Source organism: Monodon monoceros, unplaced genomic scaffold (genome assembly GCF_005190385.1).
Source record: "Monodon monoceros isolate NGI ecotype Baffin Bay Population unplaced genomic scaffold, NGI_Narwhal_1 Super_Scaffold_12, whole genome shotgun sequence".
Lineage (NCBI taxonomy): Eukaryota > Metazoa > Chordata > Mammalia > Artiodactyla > Monodontidae > Monodon > Monodon monoceros.
The window spans coordinates 30,530,587-30,543,397 of record NW_021703768.1 but is presented as its reverse complement, the minus strand read 5'-3'; positions in this window follow the sequence as shown (position 1 = coordinate 30,543,397).

The window sequence follows — 12,811 nt, the reverse complement described above, 5'->3', positions numbered from 1 at the left end:
ATGATATGTCCCTTTGGCATTATAACTTGTATAAGAGCAGTTTTGTAATGTGTATTTGTTGTTTTTGCCCTACCCTGAATATCCTGAGGACAGGAACTACATCTCATTTATTCATCTCTGTTTCTCTCAGCTTTGGTGCTCACAGAGTAGGCAATCAGCGATTATTTTTTGACTTGAATCACCCTCTGGTTGCCCATAAACGTCTACTTCAATTCCTTTTCCCCGACTGTAGTCCTCATGTACCACCTCTCCCAGTTCCCACCCTTCACTATCAACCTGCAGTGTCCTGAGCTCAGAGATAACTCAATAAATAAGATCTTCTGCCATGATGGCCATGTCCAGTATCTGTGTTGTCCAACATGGCAGCCACTAGCCACATGGACCATTGAGCACCTGGAATGTGGTTAGTGCAACTGAAGAACTGAGTTTTAAATTTCATTTCATTTTAAATAAAATCGACTAATTAATTTAAATAATTGACTTATTTACCATATTAAATAGCACAGCTCTTCAAACATGGAAGAAACAAGCTCCTCAGTCCAAAGCTCAGATTGGAGAACAGGCTTCTGCAAGAATTCTGTGGAAGGGTATTCTGGAAATACAGAAATGAGGGCTGTACAGTTCATTTCCAGACAGGTAGTTTCTCATGTTTGTTCTCAAGTTGTCTTGAACAAATCATCATGCAGTCAATCTGTGGACTAAATGTGTAGATACTACCTATTGTCTATAGAGTGGCAGCTCCATTAAAATAGCGTTCATGTATATAGGGTAAAATGGGGAGACATCTAAGTGGTCTGTTACTGAATGGTCCTAAAATCCCTTCAAAGGCACTGAGATGCTAACTGGAAAAAAAATTCCCTCTTTCTCCCGCTTCTCTGTTTCTCTCAAATTTAATTTTCTTGTTTTCTTTTCCTGGAACTATAGTGGCTGTCTAGAATGTATTGCTGGGAGCCAAATTTGTCATTTTATCTTTGGCAGTTGAAGAACTTTAATTTTTCTTTCTAGGGATAATATAATGCATCTCCATTTAGAGGATAGCTAAGTGAAAATGCACTCCTGAAACAAGATTTGTTCTGCTGGCTTCCTTCAATTTGTCAAAAAGACAAAAATCTCACCAGCCTCACTTTGTAATAATGCCCTGAAATTACTTGGAATCATCTTCCACCTACTTTTCTTGTCGCTATTACCTAATACGTGTGGCAGGGAAGACAAAAATGAACACATTTACAATTGAATGTTCTGCTTATATGTGTATTGTCAATGCTAATTGTTTTAGGCAAGGTGTTTGCTTTCCCAGTTTAACTGGGTACCAGTGTTGAATATTCAACATAGCTTTCAAGTCTCAAAATCTCAGCACCATCTTCAAAGCACATAAGGCATCTCCTGAAGCTAGCCTTTTGCTCACAGACCCGCTCCTTGCCCTGGCAACATGACCAACAGTTTCTTCTTTCCAGATTCCTCCTCCCTCTTCACCCTTCATCTCTGTCGTGAGCAGACTCATCAAGACAATGCTATTGCTGGACAGCTCAAGTTCACTGTCTCCCAAGAGGGTCTCAAGAGAGCCTACTAAGCACCAGGTCCTTTCCAGAGCTGATCTTCATTCCTCATGTCAACCCTGAGAGCAGGTGTCCTTTCCATTTCACAGACAAGGAAACTGAAGCTTAGTCAAATGCAGTGAATGGTCTGTGATCTACCTGATAAAAGGAAACGAGAGCTCAGAAGTCCTGCTATCCTTTGGCTCTAAAGCACCACACCATGCTGCTTTACTGTTGAGAGTAAAGGTTCACTTCATGCATGTGGAGGCCAGGCCTTGTAGAGCTTCCAAGTACCGCTTTGTTAGAGAAGCAGGGCGCTAACCCGCAAAACTCCTCGTGGGAGGAAACCTGACCTGGGCTTGTGTGGCAGGCTGAAGTGTGGTCACCCAATGATGTCCATGCCCAGTTCCTGGAGCCTGTAAAGATGTTACCAGACATGGTAAAATGGACTTTGCTAACAGTCTTGAGATGGGGAAGTTATGCTGCATTATCTGGTGGACCCGATAATCACAAGGGTCCTTATGAGAGGGAGGATTAAAGTTAGTAGTAGGAGATGTGACAGCAGAAGCAAGAGGTTGGAGTGATGCAAGGAAGGGGCCATTAGCCAAGGAATGTGGACAGCATCTAGAAACTGTAAAAGGCAAGGAAATAGATTCTCTCCAAAACTCGCAGAAGGAATGCAGCCAGACCAACCTCTTGATTTGAGACTTCTGACCTCCAGAACTGTAGGAGATTAAAAACTACAAGAGAGGGGCTTCCCTGGTGGTGCAGTGGTTGAGAGTCGGCCTGCCGATGCAGGGGACACGGGTTCGTGCCCCGGTCCGGGAGGATCCCACATGCCGCGGAGCGGCTGGGCCCGTGAGCCATGGCCGCTGAGCCTGCGCGTCAGGAGCCTGTCCTCTGCAACGGGAGAGGCCACAACAGTGAGAGGCCCGCCTACCACACACACAAAAAAAAACTAGAAGAGAATAAATTTGTGTTGTTTTAAGATAGTAAGTTTGTAATAATTTGTTGTAGCAGCAATAGGAAACTAATACAGCTTATTAACAAAAAGAAAACAGTCACCCAAAGATTGGGTTGGCTGATTGCAGTCCCCATGTGTTGGCCCCAGTGATTCCTGCCTTTTTTTTTTTTTTTTTTTGGCACAACATCCCAGGAAGGCCTTTTATATCAAAAGTGTCATGAAGTCCTCAATTTTTAAAAAGTTGCTAAATTGTTCTCGTGTTAAATATACCACCTGGTGAGGGAGCATCTTCTGCGGGCAAACTGCTTTGTCTTCGAGATCACAGGCTCATTTGGGAGACTGAAACCACTTGAAAGTCTAAAGGAGAAGAGCGGTTAAGAAAGACCTAAGTCTCTAGAATCAAACTTAGTTGGAATGGCAACTGTAGCATTTGTTAGCTTTGTGACCTCAGGCAAGTTATTTAACCTCAGCTTTCTCATCTGTAGAATGGGGATAATGAAAAAAACTATCTTATAGGGTTTTAATAGAGATTAGATGAGACAAGGTATTAAATGGGAGGTGATAATAGTTTCTATTTCAGAGGGCTAAAGTGACTTGATTTTAACCACGTAAATCTCTTAGATTTCTCTTAGAAAGCTCTGGGCACATAGTAAGCTCTCCAGAAATCTATGTTATTAAGGCAAGCAAGCCATGATGGGAAAGAAGTAGGACTCTAGACTTTGAAAGACAACTAGTGAGTGCCTTACCTAAAATGACAGAGGGGGAAGAAAACCAGTATTTTTGAATGCTTAGTAAGTATCTGGAACTTAACATCAAAGGAGATATTTCGAGGCTTAAATAAAATGATACCCCCGTGCCCAGTGTAGTTTGTAGTTTTCTTATCCTGATTTTGCACCTGAGTCTTCCAAAGTTTAAGTAGTTTACCCAGGATCCCATGACCCTGGTATGTTGGAAGTCCCTGTCCTTTCCCTCCACCTTGCTGCATGTAGCTGCAGGGAGAAGGGAGGCGAGTCAAGACGGGTGTGGGGACACAAGGAATCAATTCGGCTGCAGTCAGGCTTGGTACCTGGTTCCTGCTCTGGTCCCTGGCACCGAGTAAACACTATATATACCTATATATGTAAATTTATATATATTTATATATATACCTGATGAATTCCAAATGGCCGAGATACTGGGTTGCCGGCCTCTTGACAACCACCAGATGTCAGTGCTAACAAGGCATTCATTCCTCCCCTTGGTTCTGTTTCCAGGGCTAAGTGTCAGAGTGTACTTACGTCTTCATTTGGGAAGCAGCACCTCTTCCAAGTCCGGAGAGTGGAATGATTTTGGAGGACTGTGTCATATATTTTAGCAGAGCCCAGAACTGAATTTGGAAAGTATATGGTGGTAGAACACTTGGGTCTTTAAGATAAAAGTCCAAATCATCACATCCTAAGGAACTCTTTGCACTCTTTTCTTTTTTCTGGCGGCGCTGCGCTTGGCATGCGGGATTCCCCTGCAGTGGAAGCACGGAGTCCTAACCACTGGACTGCCAGGGAGTTCCCAAACTATTTGTACTTGGAAGATGAACTTTCCTCGAGGGTAGGCAGTTGTGGAAACCAAAAGGCACTCAAACCCTTAAACTCACGAGGTGAAAAAGTTATGACTGGGGACTGGTTATTGATCAGCAAAAGCTTAGAACTGTAGCTTTAACCTTTTAAACCATGAAATGTAATTTACTCATGATGCAAACCTATACACATACTTTTATAATTAAACTAAAAATTTCCCCAAACAATATTTTACTACATGTGGGGCACTCTGATATTTTCTCTTCTGTTCTTTCATTAAAAAATGCTGGTTGGGACCCACCAAACCGATGACCCACGGTTTGAAAGACACTGACCTAGGAGATTATGCCATAGTATGTTTTAGATGAGGTCCTGGGTTTGCAGTGCTTCGTCAGAATTAAATTCCAGGGTTAGAGTAGTCTAGCGGGGAAACCCATGCTTTGGGTATGGATCTGGACTCAAACTGCAACCTTGCCTTGAGTAAGTTACTTATTCCCTGAACCTCTACTTTCTCGTATGTAAAATGGATATAATAATGTCTCCTCACAAGACTGTTGTGAGGTGCCTGATATATAACAGGTTTTCAACATATGCCTTGCCCTTCTGTACTTGAAGGGTCTTATATTAAATGTGCTTAGAGAAATTATAATTTAAATAAACCAGGGCATTCTAAAGTGGAAGGGAGGTTAGATCCTAAAACCAGTTCCTGGAAATCCTTAAGAATAGAATAATCCGGGAGTTCCCTGGTGGCCTAATGGTTAGGACTCCGTGCTTTCACTGCTGTGGCCTGGGTTCAATCCCTGGTCCGGGAACTGAGATCCTGCAAGCAATGTGGGGCAGCCAAAAAAAAAAAGAATAGAATAATCCTGTGCCTATAGTTCAGGCATAATCGTGCTCGTTAGAGAGCTGGAATAATGCCTCTTAAAGTATTGGGGAGAGGACGACATGCCCTGTTTACAATGATGCTTCCCTGGAATTCCCCTGTCTGACCCTCTCTTAGAACTTATCACACAAATATTATTACTCATTTAATGATTTTTCCCTGTTAGGATCTGTGCTTGGCTGGGAGACAGTAGGTGCTCAAAATATTGCTGATATTAATGCAGATTTATGACTGAGCATGGGACTGTGGGTCAGACTTTCTATCTGGAGAATCCTAGCCAAGGAGCCCTGTGACATGCTGAGGGGGAGCTAGGAAGACTTTTTAATTTTCCAGGTAATAAATACTGATCACAAGCGCACTATGATTTGTTTCATAATGAAACTGCCTGTATAGATTTTTTCAGTCTGTGAAAGCCTCCAAGTTATGTCACCTGAGGAAGAGACTGATTTCCTAGCACTTCAGCTCTTCTGAACCCCTGGTGTAAGAATCCATAGCACCGTTGGCAGTGTTTTCTCGTGATGTATTTATATCTCTCCTCTCCATTGGATTGTAAATTCTTTGAACCTGTTTTATGACAATAAAGCCTCTTGTTTTGTGATTACCTGCTCTTCGTGTGCATGATCACCTACCCTCACAGCTACCACAGCAAGGTAGATGTTGTTATATCTCCATTTTACAGGTGAGGGGACTGAGGCTCAGAGAGGGTATAAAGCTTCCCCAAGGTCACACAGTTAGCAAACAGCAGAGTGAGGATTCAAACTCACCCCTCTAATGCCAGAGTTGGGGTTCATAATAAATACGTGTTGAACTCATACACTGCTGGTGGGAATGTAAATTGGTGCAGTGCTGTGGAAAACAGTATGGAGGTTTCTCAAAAAACTTAAAATCGAACTACCATATGACCCAACAATTCCACTCCTGGGCATATATCTGAAAAAAAAATACTAGTTCAAAAAGACACATGCACCCCAATGTTCATAGCAGCATTATTTACAGTAGCCAAGATATGGAAGCAACTTAAGTGTCCATCAGCAGATGAATGGATAAAGAAGATGTAATATATATATATATATATATATATATATATATATATATATATATACACACACACACTGAATACTACTCATCCATAAAAAGAATGAAAATTTGCCATTATGCTAAGTGAAATAAGTCAGACAGAGAAGGACATATACTATATGATATCACTTATATGTGGAATCGAAAGGACACAACAAACTAGTGAATGTAAAAAAAAGAAGCAGACTCACAGATGTAGAGAACAAACTAGTGGTTACCAGTGGGGAGAGGTAAGGGGGAAGGGGCAAGATAGGGGTAGGGGATTAAGAGGTACAAACTATTATGCATAAGATAAGCTGCAAGGATATATTGTACAACATGGGGAATATAGCCACGATTTTATAAGAAATACAAATGTGGTATAACCTGTAAAAATTGTGAATCACTATATTGTACACCTGTAACATATAATATTGTACATCAACTATGCTTCAATAAAAACAAATAAATAAGTAAAATATGTGTTGATGGTTGATGGGTTGATAGACCCAGGACTCCGAGGTCTGATTCCCTGTACAGACCCAGGACTCCGAGGTCTGTGTTCCCCGCCTGTATTGCGGTGTCCAGGTTGGAACTGAGTGTTCCAGGATCCTGGACCCGTTAGTGGGGCATGCTTCAGAGCACAGAGCCAGGGGAGTGGTGATGCAAAAGATAACGCCTTAGGGGGAATAGAAATGAAAAACTAGCAAGCTGAGTCCTTGGTCTGAGGGCCAGGGAGAGAGAGAATGAGAAAGAGAGAGTGATTACCCGCAATCAAGGGAGAATAGAGGGGTAAAGAGAGGGGAAGCAGGGAGGTAGACAAATCCTCTGAACCACAGCCCCAGACTCTCTAAACAATGCCTGAAGATTCCTGCCTGGATGGGAAGGAGCAGAGAAGGAGGCTCTTTGTGCTCCGGCAACTGGCTTGTGTTACAATTCAGTCCTCTTTGGCCTTAGTCAATTCCAGCTATAGATCATTTTCGTAGACTCATGAAACTTTCGAGCTGGGAAGGACTTTGAAGATTATCTGCTGCCATCCTGTGGTAAGATCTCGCTCTCTCTCCAGATAAAGCCACCAGGGACACACAGTGTGAAAACAAGAAGAATAATAACATTAATGATAACAATAGCTGGAGGTGATAGTGAACATACATTACAATTGCTGAAGCATGGATGCTGACCAATCAGAAAGGACACAGCAGCAAATATCTGGTGTGGCTGGGCTGGCCACTGATTTTCAGCTGTACTTCAGCCCTGGCACGTGTATGTGCTGGGCATGAGCTAAGCATTGCTTAATTAAATCCCCAGAAAACCCCATGAGCCCAGTGATACTTCACCAGAGGAGGAAATGTTAGGTTTAGAGAAGTGACATTAGTGTCCCAGGATACAAGTGAGTAAGTGGAGGTGTCTGATTTGAACTAGGGGCTCCTGACTGCAAGGCCCATGCTAGGCTTAACAACTCTGGGGCGATACCTGTCTCAGAAGCACATAGCTGGGACAAGGCGGGAACAGGGAGGCATCTGCTTGAAGTTGTTTGAGACATGTGGGTGAGGGAGTTTTTTCCATTCTGCTTAGAGAGACTTCTTGATTTTGTCCAACAAGGGCCCCCGAGAGTGTTATAGACATCCTGGTCTCTGATTCCCATTAGGGCAGGAAATGAATAGAAAATGCTGACCTCTTTCCTATGTCAAGGCTTTCCTTGGCCTTTTGGGGAGTGGATTGGGAAAGCATGTCTGTTATTTTTACTTCAAGCCTCCCTTCCACTTCAAGAGGGCTCTTACCTGAGAAAAATGGCTGGGCTTGGTTCAGGTGTGACCCTGCACTGGAAAAATCCCTTGAATGAAAGAGCCTCAGTGAAATTTCCCTGCCACTAGGCCTCATCTTTCTATAATAATGACTAGTATTATAATAATTACATAATATTTTGGCAGGAAAATTTGGCATGATTTTTTTTTTGCTTTTCTGAATATATTTTCTGCCGAGCCTAGCCAAGGGCACTCATCTGCCTCAAGAAATTAGGGTAATTACAGCAGAAAGAAATCAATAGTATTCAGGTTCTGATTCTCAAAACAAGACCTTATTTCAAGGCAATAGACTTGAGAGCAGGTATTGTGAAGAGAGGAGATTTTCTCGATTCCCTCATGTCCTTCCTTAGCTTATCAAAACCCAGTCCTGGTGAACCAACCCATAGGGTTTTTGTTGCGAGACATGCAGGAAGAGCGGTGGGTGGCAGAACCCCATCCCTTCCAGTCATGGGGGTGGCTGGAAAAAGAAGGGAGGCCAGGAGAGAACTATTTTCTTCAAGAGGCAGGCGTTACATAGGCCGAGGAGAACCCCGTGGGCAGAGACCTCCGACTCCCCCCCTTTACTGTGCTGGGCTGCCCTGTGCCGGCTGAGGGTGCGGTTTGCTCATCTGAGACCGCTCTCATTTCCTGTACAGTGTGGACATCAGGCTGAGAGCCAGCAGGTCTAAACAGGGACCCTGCCTCGGTGTGAGTGAGTTCCAGGGCTGGATGAAGAATATGGAGAAGGGGACTTTCCTGGTGGTCCAGTGGGTAAGACTCTGTGCTCCCAATGCAGGGGGCCCGGGTTCAATCCCTGGGTGGGGAACTAGGTCCTGCATGCATGCCGCAACTAAGAGTTCACATGCCGCAACTAAAAGGTCCCGCACGCTGCAACTGAGAAGTCCACATGCCTCCACTAAAGATCCCGCATGCCGCAACAAAAAGCCCGTGTGCTGCAACGAAGACCCAGCACAGCCAAAATAAATAAACAAATATAAAAAAAGAAAAAAAGAATGTGGAGAAGAGGGGAGGGAGCAGAAAGTCTAGGGAATCTCACTAAGATGCTGAGTTACCCAAAGGAGACTATTTAGATGGGCAAAGAGTGGGATTGCCAACCTGGAGGATGAACAGAGAAGTTAGAAATAAAATAGAGGATCCCCTGCCTCTCAACCCCCAGTGGAATCCCCTCACACCTAGACTAAAATCCACAATCCTCCACATGGTCGGCAAGATCCCCCTAGGCCGGCACTCCTTTGACACCTCTCTGACCTCTTTGTCTTTTTTCCAACCACCTTGGCTTCCTGGCTCTTGCTCCCACACAGCTCATAACTGCACCTGGTGAGGGGTGGTGTGGTGTGGGGGATGGGCTGGGGGGTTGCACCGGTTCTTTCTTCCCTTTGAAGCCACAGGCTTGATCCTTCATTCCACTTAGGTATCTCCTCACACAGAGCCTCATCAGGAAGACTTCCCTGACCAGCCTATTTAAATAGTGCTCCAACCCCTCTCCAGGCTCTTACCTGGCTTTATTATTCCTCATAACAATGCTTACAATTTGAGCCTACATTTTAACAAAACACCACATAACAAAATACCACAGACTGGGTGGCTTAAACAGCAGAGATTTTATTTTTTCATAGCCTGGAGGCTGGAAGTCCAAGATCAGGGTGTCAGCATGGTAGGGTTCTGGCGAGGGCTCTTCTCCTGGTTTGAAGAAGGCAGCCTTCTTGCTGTGTGCTCACATGGCCTTTCCTTGTGTGTGTGTGTGTGTGTGTGTGTGTGTGCGCGTGCGCGCGCACAGAGAGAGAAGGCCACCAATCCTGTCAAATTAGGTCCCTATCCTTATGACCTTATTTAGCCTTAATTACCTCCTAAAAGCCCTATCTCCAAATATAATTACATTGGAGGTTAGGGCTTCAACATATGAATTTTGGAGGGGACACTATTCAGTCCATGGTGCCCTTATAACTACACATTTATTAGAAAGTATTTACTAGAATAGTCTGTACATTGCTATACCTAAATTGCCCATTACTGTGCCTGGCACATAGTAGGCACTCTATAAATGTCTGTGCAATAAATAGATGATCTACTCTGCTTATCCTAGTGGTAGTGTAAACAAGTTTATGACTCCATTATGATAACATCTCAAATAAGCACCATTAATCAAGCATATACATATGCCAGTGACTTTATCTTAGTTTCTGATCTAATCCTCAAAAAAATCCTAGAAAATAAGAATGATTATTACTGTGATAGGGATGAGTCAATAGAGGCATGGCAAGGTTAAGTAAATGGCCCAAAGTCACACAGCTAATAGGCAAGGCCAAGATTAGGACCCTAGTCTGTCAACTCCAAAAGTCTATTTCTTTTTAGACTCTAGACCAGTGGTTCTCAAACTCTGGTGTACTTCACAACCACCTGGAGGACTCGTTAAAACAGACTTCTGGGCTCTACCCTCTGAGTTTCTGATTCTATAGGTCAAGGGTTGGATCTGAGAATTTGCATTTCTAATACGTTCCCAGGGGATACTGATAGTGCTGGTCCGGGGACCACACCTGGAGAATCACTTCTGTAGATGTACAATACTTCAAGTTCCTTTTTCTTTCAGACTTCTGAGCTATTTTCTGTCTCAATACCCTTTGCTTGAGTGCATCAGAAGTGAGTTTGCAGTAAAAGCCTGGTGTTTCCGCATTGTCTGGAGTGGCCATCCGGAGCCTAGAGAAAGACCTTTGCCACAGGGTGGCAGCAGCATCCCAGGTACAGAGAGTTTGGCTTGGAGCTGGGGACAGCTCATTAACACACCGGCCCCTGGGTTCCCACAGAGTGTGGGCCTGACTGCCTCTCCATTTCCCCTTGGCAGGGAGGAGATGGCAGGAGGGGGCCTGGCAGAAGGGGAGGTCGTTGGCACACAGAGTGGTGGTTTTGTTCTCTGGGAGACCGGGAGAAAGCTGGGTGGTCCCCTCAGAGTGTCGAATTGTGCCCTTGACAAAATCACCACGCAACGCTGGAGAGCCGGGCCTGACAAAGGCCGGGGGGAGACTGGCAGTGGTTGCCTGTACCCCGGGCGCGCGCAGAGGCCTGGGCCCCTCCGGCCTGGCAGTTTCTCAGGATGCCCGTTTCTAGGGGTGATTGACCCTGCAAAGCCTCCCTCGGAGGAGAGGTTGGTCTGTGGCCTCCTCGGTGAGTTCCTTCCTGCTCTGGTGGGCCCACACGGAGCTGGGAACCACTCTCCCTTCCTCCAGCATCATCCCTAGGCCTCTTCTTTTCTCATTGAGACGGTTTTGTCCTAAACGTCTTAAGGATCTTCCTAAGTGCCAGACGCTGTGCTGAGAATTTTATATTATCATTTATTTAATTCTCATTACACCTCATGGTCTTATTATACCTACTGATGATGACGGAGTTGAAGTCTGAGCCATCACGTGCCAAGCCTAGTTGACCACAGAGCCCCATTCAACCTCCTCCAATATATGGAAACCTGATATGAAAACTGGTTTGGAGACTTCAGGTTTCAGCCAACCTTCACATGTACAGATGAGGACATACAGGGAGACTGAAGGATTAGGTCAAGGTACCACAGTCGGTTAAAAGCAAGTCAGGAACTTGAACTCACATTTCCTCATCCAGGTAACTACCATCACCACGAATCCAATAGATTATGTTCCAGAGTTAACCAAGACAGTCCAGGGACCTTGATGAAACTGCTCAAGAATTTAGGGTTAATAGGCTTGGATTCAACCACCACTCTGAAGCTGAGGGCCTTTAAGTTTTAGGAAGCATGAAGGTGCTTTTAGCCTAGCTGTGTTAGTTTTCTAACACACATGTAGACATTCTGCTTCTTTGGTTAACGGCTCATCACCAGCTTACGTGAAACAATACCTCACTGAGGCCCTGTAGTGCCAAGGCCATGGAATTTGGTGACAGTTTTCAGACTTGTGTTGCTGACAGAACTTTTGAATGCTAAGTTCTCCCCACGGCAGACCAATCATCATTTCCTTTTGGGGCTGAGATGACCCTTGGATGGTCTTTATTTTCTCCTGCTATGTCTTCAAGTTCCCGGCTGGCTGCCTTCAACGTTTTTTTTTTTTTTTTTTCTTTAATGATCCCCTGGACCTACAGACTTGGAAAGGAAATCGAAAAGTTGTCATCTGACACCCGTCTTCTGTGAGACACACTGTTGTCTTTAACCTGGCTGCACGTATGTGATTATTGGGAAAGAATTTATGATTTTACGGGGCATATTTTGTGCTCCTTCTGCAGTACCGATTGGGCCCCACTTTTTTATATCCTTCAGCCTCAGCTGAAAGAAGGGGCTTTTGTGGGAATGATGCCCATTCATGGAGGCTAGAGTTCCCTCAAAAGACTTTGAAAAATGTCTCCTTCCGAACTTTACAATGACTGGAAAATGATGGTCTTTGAGTAGCACAATATGAAAAGAATACGGGTGCGTTTCTAGAAAGAGCACCCCAAATGAAAAAAATATGTTCACGTTGGAAAACAATATGTGAATGCCAAATTGTTCAGTCCTGTAACGGATTACAGAAAATATTTTATGTTTGGAGTTGGGGGGGTGGGCAGGGGAGAACAGGAGGAAGGAGTGAGAGAAGGAAAGGGGAAAAAAAAGAGAAGAAAAGAAAAACAGATGTGAGTCTTAAAATATTTCAAGCATGGATAACTGAAACATTGTTTAATCTATTTAAGAGCGTTCTGTGAAGTCTTAAAGGTGATTGATCGGGCTTTTTAAATGCAGCAACAAGACTTACAAGCACATAGTGAGTGAAAATGCCCCCCAAACAAATAAATAGTAAGAAGAGTCCCAGATCTGGACTGCCTTTTAAAGCATGTTTTTGTCTGCAAAGAGGAATTAAAAATTGGGATGATTATTTTTAATAATCACACAAACTCACCTATAATATTCTCTTCATCGAAGCAAACATAAATTGTCTTGAATTCTTCATTTTGCTTGTACGTAGGGTTGCCAAATTAACCAAAAAAATACAGTATTTTGGAACATACAATAAAACATTATTTGTTAC